The sequence below is a fragment of the Nerophis lumbriciformis genome, linkage group LG37 (assembly GCF_033978685.3).
Source record: "Nerophis lumbriciformis linkage group LG37, RoL_Nlum_v2.1, whole genome shotgun sequence".
Taxonomy (NCBI): Eukaryota; Metazoa; Chordata; class Actinopteri; order Syngnathiformes; family Syngnathidae; genus Nerophis; species Nerophis lumbriciformis.
This window is the reverse complement of record NC_084584.2, coordinates 5,125,001-5,137,401: the sequence shown is the minus strand read 5'-3', so window position 1 is coordinate 5,137,401 and position 12,401 is coordinate 5,125,001. Positions and strand designations below refer to the sequence as shown.

The 12,401-nt window shown below is 45.1% G+C and overlaps 1 protein-coding gene across 30 annotated transcripts in view; it reads right to left on the bottom strand.

The window, feature by feature from the left end:
- The window catches only part of nbeaa (neurobeachin a), a 268,148-nt gene that overhangs the window by 60,207 nt on the left and 195,540 nt on the right, over nt 1-12,401 (bottom strand). The window lies entirely within an intron of this gene.

Here is a 12,401-nt window from a genome sequence, read left to right as displayed (position 1 = left end):
CACTCACTCATAAGTAATTTTCATTCACTCACAAAAAAAATCTCACTCCCTCACTAACAATTACTATTCACACTCACTCACAAACAATTCTCACTCACTCACTCAAACATTCCTCACTCACCCACTCACTCACTCACATACAAACATTTCTCTTTCACTCACTCACAACTACCACACACTCAATAACTTACTCACATTTTCCATATACTCACTCCCTCACATACAAACATTTCTCACTCATTCACAATTACCACACACTTAATAACTTAGTCACATTTTCCATATACTCACTCACTCACTCACTCACCACACACTTAATACCTCACTCACACATTCCATACACTTACTCACTCACTCATTAACAATTCCCATACACATTCACTCATAAGTAATTTTCATTCACTCACAAAAAATCTCACTCCCTCACTAACAATTATTATTCACACTCACTCACAAACAATTCTCACTCACTCACTCAAACATTCTTCACTCACTCACTCACTCACACACACAAAAACATTTCTCACTAACTCTCTCACTCACATACAAACATTTCTCTTTCACTCACTCACAACTACCACACACTCAATAACTTACTCACATTTTCCATATACTCACTCACTCACATACAAACATTTCTCACTCATTCACAATTACCACACACTTAATAACTTAGTCACATTTTCCATATACTCACTCACTCACTCACTCACTCACAATTACCACACACTTAATAACTTAGTCACATTTTCCATATACTCACTCACTCACTCACTCAGTCACTCACTCACAATTACCACACACTTAATAACTTAGTCACATTTTCCATATACTCACTCACTCACTCACTCACAATTACCACACACTTAATACATTACTCACATATTCCATATACTCACTCACCCACTCACTCATTAACAATTCCCATACACATTCCCTCATAAGTAATTTTCATTCACTCACAAAAAATCTCACTCCCTCACTAACAATTACTATTCACACTCAAACAATTCTCACTCACTCACTCAAACATTCCTCACTCACTCACTCACTCACTCACTCACATACAAACATTTCTCTTTCACTCACTCACTCACAACTACCACACACTCAATAACTTACTCACATTTTCCATATACTCACTCCCTCACATACAAACATTTCTCACTCATTCACAATTACCACACACTTAATAACTTAGTCACGTTTTCCATATACTCACTCACTCACTCACTCACTCACTCACTCACAATTACCACACACTTAATAACTTACCCACATATTCCATATACTCACTCACCCACTCACTCATTAACAATTCCCATACACATTCACTCATAAGTAATTTTCATTCACTCACAAAAAATCTCACTCTTCACTAACAATTACTGTTCACACTCACTCACAAACAATTCTCACTCACTCACTCAAACATTCCTCACTCACTCACTCACTCACATACAAACATTTTTCTTTCACTCACTCACTCACAATTACCACACACTCAATAACTTACTCACATTTTTCATATACTCACTCACTCACATACAAACATTTCTCACTCATTCACAATTACCACACACTTAATAACTTGGTCACATTTTCCATATACTCACTCACTCACTCACTCACTCACTCACAATTACCACACAATACCTTACTCACATATTCCATATAGTCACTCACTCACCCACTCACTCATTAACAATTCCCATACACACTCACTCATAAGTAATTTTCATTCACTCACAAAAAAATCTCACTCCCTCACTAACAATTACTATTCACACTCACCCACAAACAATTCTCACTCACTCACTCAAACATTCCTCACTCACTCACTACACAAAAACATTTCTCACTAACTCACTCACATACAAACATTTCTCTTTCAATCACTCACTCACAATTACCACACACTTAATACCTTACTCACATATTCCATATACTCACTCACTCACTCATAAGCCATTTTCATTCACTCACAAAAACTCTCACTCCCTCACTAACAATTACTATTCACACTCACTCACAAACAATTCTCACTCACTCAAACATTCCTCACTCACTCACTCACTCACTACACAAAAACATTTCTCACTAACTCACTCACATACAAACATTTCTCTTTCACTCACTCACTCACTCACAATTACCACACACTCAATAACTTACTCACATTTTCCATATACTCACTCACTCACATACAAACATTTCTCACTCATTCACAATTACCACACACTTAATAACTTAGTCACATTTTCCATATACTCACTCACTCACTCACAATTACCACACACTTATTACCTTACTCACATATTCCATATACTCACTCACTCACTCACTCACTCATTAACAATTCCCATACACATTCACTCATAAGCAATGTTCATTCACTCACAAAAAAATCGCACTCCCTCACTAACAATTACTATTCACACTCACTCACAAAAAATTCTCACTCACTCACTCAAAAACATTTCTCACTAACATACAAACATTTCTCTTTCACTCACTCACTCACAACTACCACACACTCAATAACGTACTCACATTTTCCATATACTCACTCACTCACATACAAACATTTCTCACTCATTCACAATTACTACACACTTAATAACTTAGTCATATTTTCCATATACTCACTCACTCACTCACAATTACCACACACTTAATACCTTACTCACATATTCCATATAGTCACTCACTCACCCACTCACTCATTAACAATTCCCATAAACACTCACTCATAAGCAATTTTCATTCACTCAAAATCTCACTCTCTCACTAACAATTACTATTCACACTCACTCAAACATTCCTCACTCACTCACTACACAAAAACATTTCTCACTAACTCACTCACATACAAACATTTCTCTTTCACTCACTCACTCACTCACAATTACCACACACTTAATACCTTACTCACATATTCCATATACTCACTCACTCACTCATAAGCAATTGTCATTCACTCACAAAAACTCTCACTCCCTCACTAACAATTACTATTCACACTCACTCACAAACAATTCTCACTCACTCAAACATTCCTCACTCACTCACTACACAAAAACATTTCTCACTAACTCACTCACATACAAGCATTTCTCTTTCACTCACTCACTCACTCACTCACTCACTCACAATTACCACACACTCAATAACTTACTCACATTTTCCATATACTCACTCACTCACATACAAACATTTCTCACTCATTCACAATTACCACACACACTTAATAACTTAGTCACATTTTCCATATACTCACTCACTCACTCACTCACTACACACTTAATACCTCACTCACATATTCCATATACTCACTCACCCACTCACTCATTAACAATTCCCATAAACACTCACTCATAAGTAATTTTCATTCACTCACAAAACATCTCATTCCCTCACTAACAATTCTCACTCACTCAAACATTCCTCACTCACTCACTCACACAAAAACATTTCTCACTAACTCACTCACTCACATACAAACATTTCTCTTTCACTTACTCACAATTTTCCATACACTCACTGTTCAGTTTTTTCCGTATTGGCCCTCTGAATAGGGGTCGTCACTCAGCATAAAAGGAATTACTCGCACTGCACTCTTTTGCTTGTTTTATTTGGTACTATTGCAGAAACAGTAGCAGCAGCAGCAGCAGAAGCAGAAGCAGAAGCAGAAGCAGAAGCAGGTAATAACCTACAAGTAAACATGAACATAAAACAATGTATCTATCTTGAATCATCATAATGTAAATAATAAACATGAATTCATCAACTGAACCATAATGTTGTCAACCATGATATGACATATTATCAATCACTGTGATTTTATCCTAACTTATTAATTTTAGCATTTACATTTTATTATCATCATTAATTTATGTCATATAATGTTTTAAATGTGATCAGAATTATTTATAATGTCTCTATGGTTCATGGACAATCATATTAAAAAGACATAAAACACCGGCGCTCTGTTTGAGGCACACATTACACATATGAGCAGAACTACATAAAAGAACTACAAATCCCATCAGCCAAACCAGGAAGTAAAGTGCCGGTATTCTTAACTCAAACCTTCGAAATGCAGCTGGACACACGCAACGTGACAACAATCTAATCCAGCAGATTTCAATCCACACATTACTGTTAATTTTGCCAATGTTGTTCAAAGACTAAATAGTGAGTGTTTGCCCTGGTTGTGACGCAGCAAGTCCGCCGCACAACAAGCGCTGCGGACACAGCGGACTTACAACAAACAGAAAAGCAAGGAAGCAGGCAAGCATGGAATTTAAACAATAATTCAGCTGATCTAACAAAGCAAAGCGGACATAACAAATGATCTTACCAGTGGGGTATGCTGGTGACGAAGCACGCTGTTTTTACAAACGAAACAATGACGCCATTTTTAAAGCTACCGACATGGTCACCTGTCAGTGGTAGCCCCGCCCATCTTAAAGTCCCAGGTAAGTCCGCCATAAATACATATACACATAACAAATACACATATTAAATCCAACACCTCCCACTTAAGTTCCTGATGTCCCATCCAAGGAACTTACACCACAATCTAGAGACCCCACTTCGTGACACACATTCAAAAATCCAGTTACAATGATTTTTTTTTTTTTTTTTTTTTTTTTTTTTTTTTTTTTTAAATGGAGTGTGGATGCTCATCTTTGTATATGTACTGTGTGCACTGTGTGGGCATGGTGGCAGCGATCCGCCTACACCAACCAGCCATATAGTTTTAAGGGGTTTTGGGGCGTTGATTTGGCCAAAGGGTGGGGCAGTGACTGGAACTTTGAAGTCGCCCCGGGAGACAGCGTCATGAAGTCGCAGCTGGAGTCGAATCCTCTGCTGGGATCAGCACGATCAGCCGCCTTACATCCCTTTGCAGAATGATGGTTGACGGGAGTTGTTGATTTGTCCTGCCTTTTCTCTCAGTATTCGTCGTTGGAAGGCCAGCACAAACTTTGACATCGACGTCCCTGACGACTCCATGCCTGTCTGGTCTTGTGGCTGTAACTATGCCCAAGCGGAATTGTCCTCTCATAGCATTAGGGTCTGCGATCCAGACGATGTCTCCCTTTTTGACGTTTCTCTCCTTTGTATGCCACTTCTCACGGACAAAGAGATTTGGACCGGCTAGTTCATTCCACTTGGCCCAGAATCTGTCAACTAAATTGTGGATGTTCCTTAGCCTGCGCCAAGGGTGGGTGACTAGATCAAGTCCATCTGTGTCTCCTCCCACTGAGGATCGTCCGAGGATGAGAGAGTTAGGAGTTATGTAGTCGACTGACTCCTCTTGCTCCTGGGCGCGAGCGTCGATTGGGCGCTCATTTGTCAGGTTGGCTGCCTGAAAAATTAGAGTCTGGAACTCACCCCAGGTGAGAGAGTCTGTCGCTCCTTTCAAACTTGTTAGGGCTCTTTTTATCAGTTTTACGGCAGCTTCTGCTGCTCCATTCCGGTGAGGCGCATCGGCAGGGTGGAAGCACCATGCCCAGTCTGTCCCATTCTTGGCTGCAATGTCCTCAACAGATGATGTTTGTAGACAGCGCAAGTGGTTTTGGAGCTCATTCAGAGCGGGTTTAGCCCCGATGAAGTTTGTCCCTTTGTCGGACCATAGCTTGCGTGGGTGACCTCTAAGGGCAACAAAGCGGGAGTAGGCCAGCAGAAAACTTTCTGAGGACTGGTCATCGCATACATCGGCATGGACTGCCCTTGAAGCCATGCAGCAGAAAACAATTCCCCAGACTTTCTTCCTTGCTCTCCCCTTGACTGCGTCCTTGACTTCATAGGGGCCGAATAGATCCAGGGTTGTGTACTCGAATGGGCCTGCCCTTTGCGTGCGCTCCAGCGGGAGGTCACTCATCACTTGCTGACATACTCTAGCTCTTTGCTTTCGGCAGTGGATGCAGTCATTTATAACTCTCCTGACTGCTCGACGGCCCTGTATGATCCAGGCTTTTCTTCGAGTACCTAGGAGAGTTGCTGCAATCCCCTCGTGGTTCTTCTCATGAGCCTCTTGGGCTAGTAATGTGGCCAATCTTGACTGCATAGGGATCAGAGGAATAGCAGTCTTGCCTTCATTCCAGGACTGAATTCGTCCTCCGCAGAGTAGGAGCCCCGTGACCTCATCTTTTCGGACCACGAGTCGGTCCAGAGTTTCATCCCGGAACTCAACTCCGTCCTGGGCTTCAAGGGCTAGGTAATGGAAGGCCTCTGCCCTCTCAACAGCTGTAAGACCAGGCTTTGCATTTTCATTGGCAGTGGCCTGGTGGCTGCCACCTAACCAGGCCTCCACTGCCCGCCGAGTCCAGGCAACAGTCCCACACAGCCTGGTGAGGGAGCTAAACCTCCCAGGCTCAACGAGGCGCACAAGGGCCACGGGCCGCACCCGTGGGATGGATAGAGGTGGAGTGGTCCTGGGGCCGGCAGACTCAGGAGGCTTCATTCTGCTGTCGCTCCCATTTTTCTGTCGCCTTGTGACCACGGCAGAGAATACGCGTCTTTGAAGCTTCTTGATGCTGTCTGGGGCGACCGTGGCAGCGATTTCATTTGCAGTCTTCACCGGCCACTTGCTTTCAGGCCACTTGAGGAAGTCAGGCCCGTTCTGCCACTCCGAGTCCTCGTTCAACTCCTCAGGAGTCGCTCCCCTCGTAAGGATATCGGCAATGTTTAGGTCTCCTTCAACCCACTTCCAAGCGTCCACTGGGCCGGCCTTCTGGATTTCTCCGATTCGATTTGCAAAGAAGGTCTGATATCCATAACTGTCCTTTTGGATCGCACCAAGGATCGTCTGGCTGTCTACTAGGTGTACCCAATGATCGACTGGGATGCGGCAGTGCCTCTCAAAGTACTTCCTCAAGCGAGTAGCAATTACCGCGCCACAAAGTTCAGCTTTAACTCCATCCCCCTTCTGGTCGAGAGGAGTAAGCTTGGCCTTCGACTCCACCAGCCTCACGATGACCTTACCAGGCTCGGTTTCCCAGCGGAGATAAAGCACAGCTCCGTAAGAAGCTTCGCTCCCATCAGAGAATGTAACCCCAATTGGGGGGCCTAAGGCTGCAGGGGGGGTGAGGCTCCGGTCAAATCTTATTTGGCCGAGCCTTGCATACTCCTCAAAAAGTCTGACTGCTGACTCCCGGAGTCCTGGTGACAGTGGGTCATCCCATGTGTCCTTCATCGGGCGATCTTTTCTTGCTTCTTGAAAGGACTCCCTTACGAGTATTACCCCTTTCTGTTTCGCAGGGGAGACCAGACCAATGGGGTCATAGAGGCTGGCAATTTGGCCAAGAAGCAAGCGCCGGCTCAGCGGCTCAGGAGTGCTGCTCCTAATCTCGTCCTCTTTTAAGTCAAGCCCAGTCCTCATCTTTCCCCTCTTCTTTGAGAAGTTGATTGTAGCGAGGATGCGTAGCTTGTCTGACTCAGGCTCGTACCCAACCCCGAGGGCTTTGCTATCTTCCTCTTGCATCTGATTTGGGAGGATGAGGATGTTCGGCGTGCTTGGACAGCCAAGCTGGGGACTGCTTTGGGTTCCCCCCCTCCCACTTTGGCCAGAGAAGACCCAGGGTTTTAGAGAGAACCCTCCTGCCTCTAAGATCTTCTCCACACCAACAGTTGTCTCTCGTAGAGCATCAAGATCATTGTCCGACGTCAGAATGTCATCGACGTAGCAGTCTTCTTCTAAAACTCTACGTTCTTTGAGCATTGATGAGAACTGTGGCAGTTTAGCTGTCTCTCGCATTGCAACTTGGGCAATACATCCTGCTGGCTTATCGCCAATGTTCACTCGGACAACTGCAAACGTCTCTATTTCGTTCAGGGGGTCATCCCTCCACAGGAATCGATGCAGGTGGACCTCTTCATCCTTGAGCCAAACTGAGTTGTACATCTTTCGTACATCGCCCAGGGCAGCATGTTGCCCGCTTCTGAACCGTAAGAGAACTCCTTTTATTGGATTAAGTACATCTGGACCTTTGTGGAGAAGGTCATTCAGGCTCCAACCCTGAAACTCTTGGCTGCTATTCCACACTATTCTCACAGGGGTGGAAGCAGAGTGGGGGTTCAGGGCGACCAAGTGGCTAATGTACCACTTTGGGCCCTTCCAGGAATCCATCTCTTCTTCTGATAGCTTGACAGCCGCACCTCTTCTGACCATTTCATGGATTTGTTCCCCATACGCTGCTTTCCAAGCGGGTTCTCGTCCCAGCCTGGACTCTGTCCTCCTGAAAGTAGCCTCCACGGCTCTGCGATTGTCAGGGAGAGAGGCTGGGTCTCCTCGCCAGGGATAGGCAGCTTCCCAGTGGGGTAACTGGCTGTGCTTGTCTGCTAGAACATAGGAGAGGCCATTTTTGATTTTCTCCAACTCCCTTTCTTCTCCAAGGGTCATCTCCTTTCCTCCTGGGGCACACATGCCACATTTGCAGCCCCCACATTGAGGGTCGCACGCTGCCCCGATGCTGTCCCACCTGAACCACTCTAACACTTCCTTGTTAGTGGTAGCGGTGCTGCTGAGGACTGTCTCTTTCTTTGTGAACTCGATGTTCGAATTGCTTGAGTCCACAAGGACCTCCTCATATACTTTTGAGGCAGTTCTCATGGACCTCGCGACATGAGTGTCAGACTGGTGGAAGGTTAAATCTACCATCTCAAGGAGGTCAGGGTGGGTCCCAGCGACCGTCTTTCCAAGTGGGCCATCCCAAAGGATCAGGTCCCCTTTTCTCCTGACTGGCTGTGGGACCAGGCGACCTTCCCTGTGGCTGATGAGGAGATCGATTTTGGTGGGCCGGACCAAGTCTTCAGCAGCAACACCAGGGAAGAACCCTTGAAGTTGATGTGGTGTGGCTTTCTGGGTGACCTCTGCGATGCTCTCCAGGCCGTAGCAAATGATCTTGTGCACTCCCACCGTTCCCTCGGGAGTTCCTACCCTCAACCGAAGGGTGTATCTTCTGGTCATGATTGTCCTCCGCATCCCACCAACTCCATGCACAATCAATTTGATGTTCTCTCCACATAGTCCGAGACGCTTGGCTCCAGTATTTGTGATGTAATTGGTATCTGAAGCAAGGTCAATCAATGTTCCGATGAGATGGCCGGAGTTGGTAGTGACCTTGAGGAGCATCATTAGCACTGGATATTCTTTAGGTAGACTTCCATTGCTGGTGCAGATTGCTGTGGTGGTTTTGTTTGAGAAGACTTTCCTGCACTCTGTCTTCTGCTCTGGGGTTAGCGTTGCAAGAAACTCTTCCTGCTGGTTGGTTAGGCCAAGAGGCCTTTTCACTACTTTCGCTGGGACTTTACTGCCACCGTCCCTTTGAGTGGCGAACCTGGGGCAGAGCAGGTAGTGGTGAGCCTCGTCTTGCCGGCAGTCCGCTTTACTGCAGAGGAACCCTGAGTTGCAACGGCCGTCCTTGGGGTGAATGTTCAAGCACCTGTTGCACACACCATGGGTCCTTAAGTGAGACTTTCTTTTTGCCAGGTCCAAGTCCCTGAAGGTTTTGCAAGCAAAAAGTCTTCCAGTGTGTGTTTCGTCGCCACAGACGGAGCATTGCGATTGTGTCTTTGCTGGAGGCCCGCGTTGTCCTGCAGTGACCCTGGAGAAAGCTTTCTTCGCCCTCTTCTCTGAAGTTTCTATCGGGCGTTTCTCAGAGGGAGTATTTTCTGCAAGGCTCGTTTCCAACTGGTCCAGCTCTTCAAGAATTACCTCCTGTCTCTTTAGGAATTGAAGAAGACACTCAAAATGGTTCTGATAGGCGAAACCATTGGTGGGCACATTCTTGTGATCCACCCATTTCTCCTTTAGGAAGTTCGGTAGCTTACTCTCCAGAGATTGTGCCACCAGACGATTTTTCATAACATCCTCTTCACCCAGGATGAGAAGGTTGCTTAGGGCCCTTTCCACCGTCTGGATCAGCTCAATTGCTCTCCTAGGGTTATTTCCTTTTACAGGGGGCAGGCCTTGCACCTCACTCGCAATCATTTGGACAATCCTTGCCTTATTCCCATATCTGTTGTCCAAGCGTTGGAACATTTCCTCAGCAGACGCGCAGCTGGACAGGACTAGGTCCTTCTTCACTTTCTCACCGAGGCTAGCTAGGAGATGGAACCTTGTTACACCTGCCGTCCTCAGTGGGTTCCCCAATTGCTCCAGTTCTCCCCATTCAGCCTTCCAACGGTAATAATCTGTTATGTCACCAGAAAACGTGGGGAGGCGTGCTCTCTCGAGGGGGAACTGATTTCTGTAGCCGTAACCTCCAGGATACATGTCAGGAATGCCTCGGGGAGCGCTCTGGGTCATCAGCGGTGTGCTAGAGGCATTTGATGTGGTTCCAGTGCTGCCACCAAATGGTCCACTAAGTGCCTGAATTCTGGCACCTGAAGCTGAGATGGTTGTTGGGAGAGGATTGGAAGGAGCAACTTGGGTGTTGCTTCCTGAAGGAAGTTCCTCTTTTAGACTGGGACCGCTAAATGGGGGCTCTGTGAGACTGACTGGGTTGAGCACGTCCTGCGCCCTATCAGACTTTTTTTCTTGTTGGACTTTGTCATCCATATCTTCATCGGATGACTCCGTGCATCTTGGGTCTCGCCAGCTATCCTCCCAGTCTCTTACTCGGCGCCACAGAGCTCGGACCTTCTCCTTGAGCATCTTTGTGTTGGCATATGAGATAAGAGCATCCCAGTTCCTGCATCTTCGCTCGAGCTCATCGATCCTCTCTCTCAGGCCACGTCTGGTGAGCTCAAAATCAGACCTCTTTAACTTTTTTATGTTGCAGCCCTCAACCTGGTCCATCTTAGTCTCTGCACTGGAAACACATTCTCCGATGTCATCTGCTGCGAACTTAGTCCAGATTGATTCTTGTATGAGCTCAACGGTCTCTGTGTATTTACGGAGACACTTAGCTGTCTTCTCCGCTATGCAGGCTGCTTCTTCTTTTGCCTTGTCCTCTTCATCCTCGGTTCCGTTCACCGCATTGAGGGCTCCAGCATAGTCATCTCCTGCATCACTGACCCTCTCATAGTCCACCTCAAGGATCCTCAGCTCGTCAATCAGGGCTCTCTCTCCTAACAGTTTGACTCTGGAGGCAAGCTTATTGGCCCTCTTGGTGAAGGAGGATTGCGCAACAGAGTGCATTCCTCTGAGGGCTTCAAGTTCCTGTGTGTCCATTTTCCTTCTTCTTTATCTGACCTGGGTTTGGTTCCACCAGCAGGGTCCTTTCCCTCCAAATGGTGGTTCTCCTTTGGTCAATTGTTAGGTGGACACAGTGTTGTTTCGCTTGGAGAGTTATTTATTCCTCTTCAAGACTTAAAACTCATCGGGGGATTTGTAGGTAAATTCCAATCTCATCCAACCCGTTGGTTATTACTGTTCAGTTTTTTCCGTATTGGCCCTCTGAATAGGGGTCGTCACTCAGCATAAAAGGAATTACTCGCACTGCACTCTTTTGCTTGTTTTATTTGGTACTATTGCAGAAACAGTAGCAGCAGCAGCAGCAGAAGCAGAAGCAGAAGCAGAAGCAGAAGCAGGTAATAACCTACAAGTAAACATGAACATAAAACAATGTATCTATCTTGAATCATCATAATGTAAATAATAAACATGAATTCATCAACTGAACCATAATGTTGTCAACCATGATATGACATATTATCAATCACTGTGATTTTATCCTAACTTATTAATTTTAGCATTTACATTTTATTATCATCATTAATTTATGTCATATAATGTTTTAAATGTGATCAGAATTATTTATAATGTCTCTATGGTTCATGGACAATCATATTAAAAAGACATAAAACACCGGCGCTCTGTTTGAGGCACACATTACACATATGAGCAGAACTACATAAAAGAACTACAAATCCCATCAGCCAAACCAGGAAGTAAAGTGCCGGTATTCTTAACTCAAACCTTCGAAATGCAGCTGGACACACGCAACGTGACAACAATCTAATCCAGCAGATTTCAATCCACACATTACTGTTAATTTTGCCAATGTTGTTCAAAGACTAAATAGTGAGTGTTTGCCCTGGTTGTGACGCAGCAAGTCCGCCGCACAACAAGCGCTGCGGACACAGCGGACTTACAACAAACAGAAAAGCAAGGAAGCAGGCAAGCATGGAATTTAAACAATAATTCAGCTGATCTAACAAAGCAAAGCGGACATAACAAATGATCTTACCAGTGGGGTATGCTGGTGACGAAGCACGCTGTTTTTACAAACGAAACAATGACGCCATTTTTAAAGCTACCGACATGGTCACCTGTCAGTGGTAGCCCCGCCCATCTTAAAGTCCCAGGTAAGTCCGCCATAAATACATATACACATAACAAATACACATATTAAATCCAACACTCACTCAATCATTGACAATTTTCA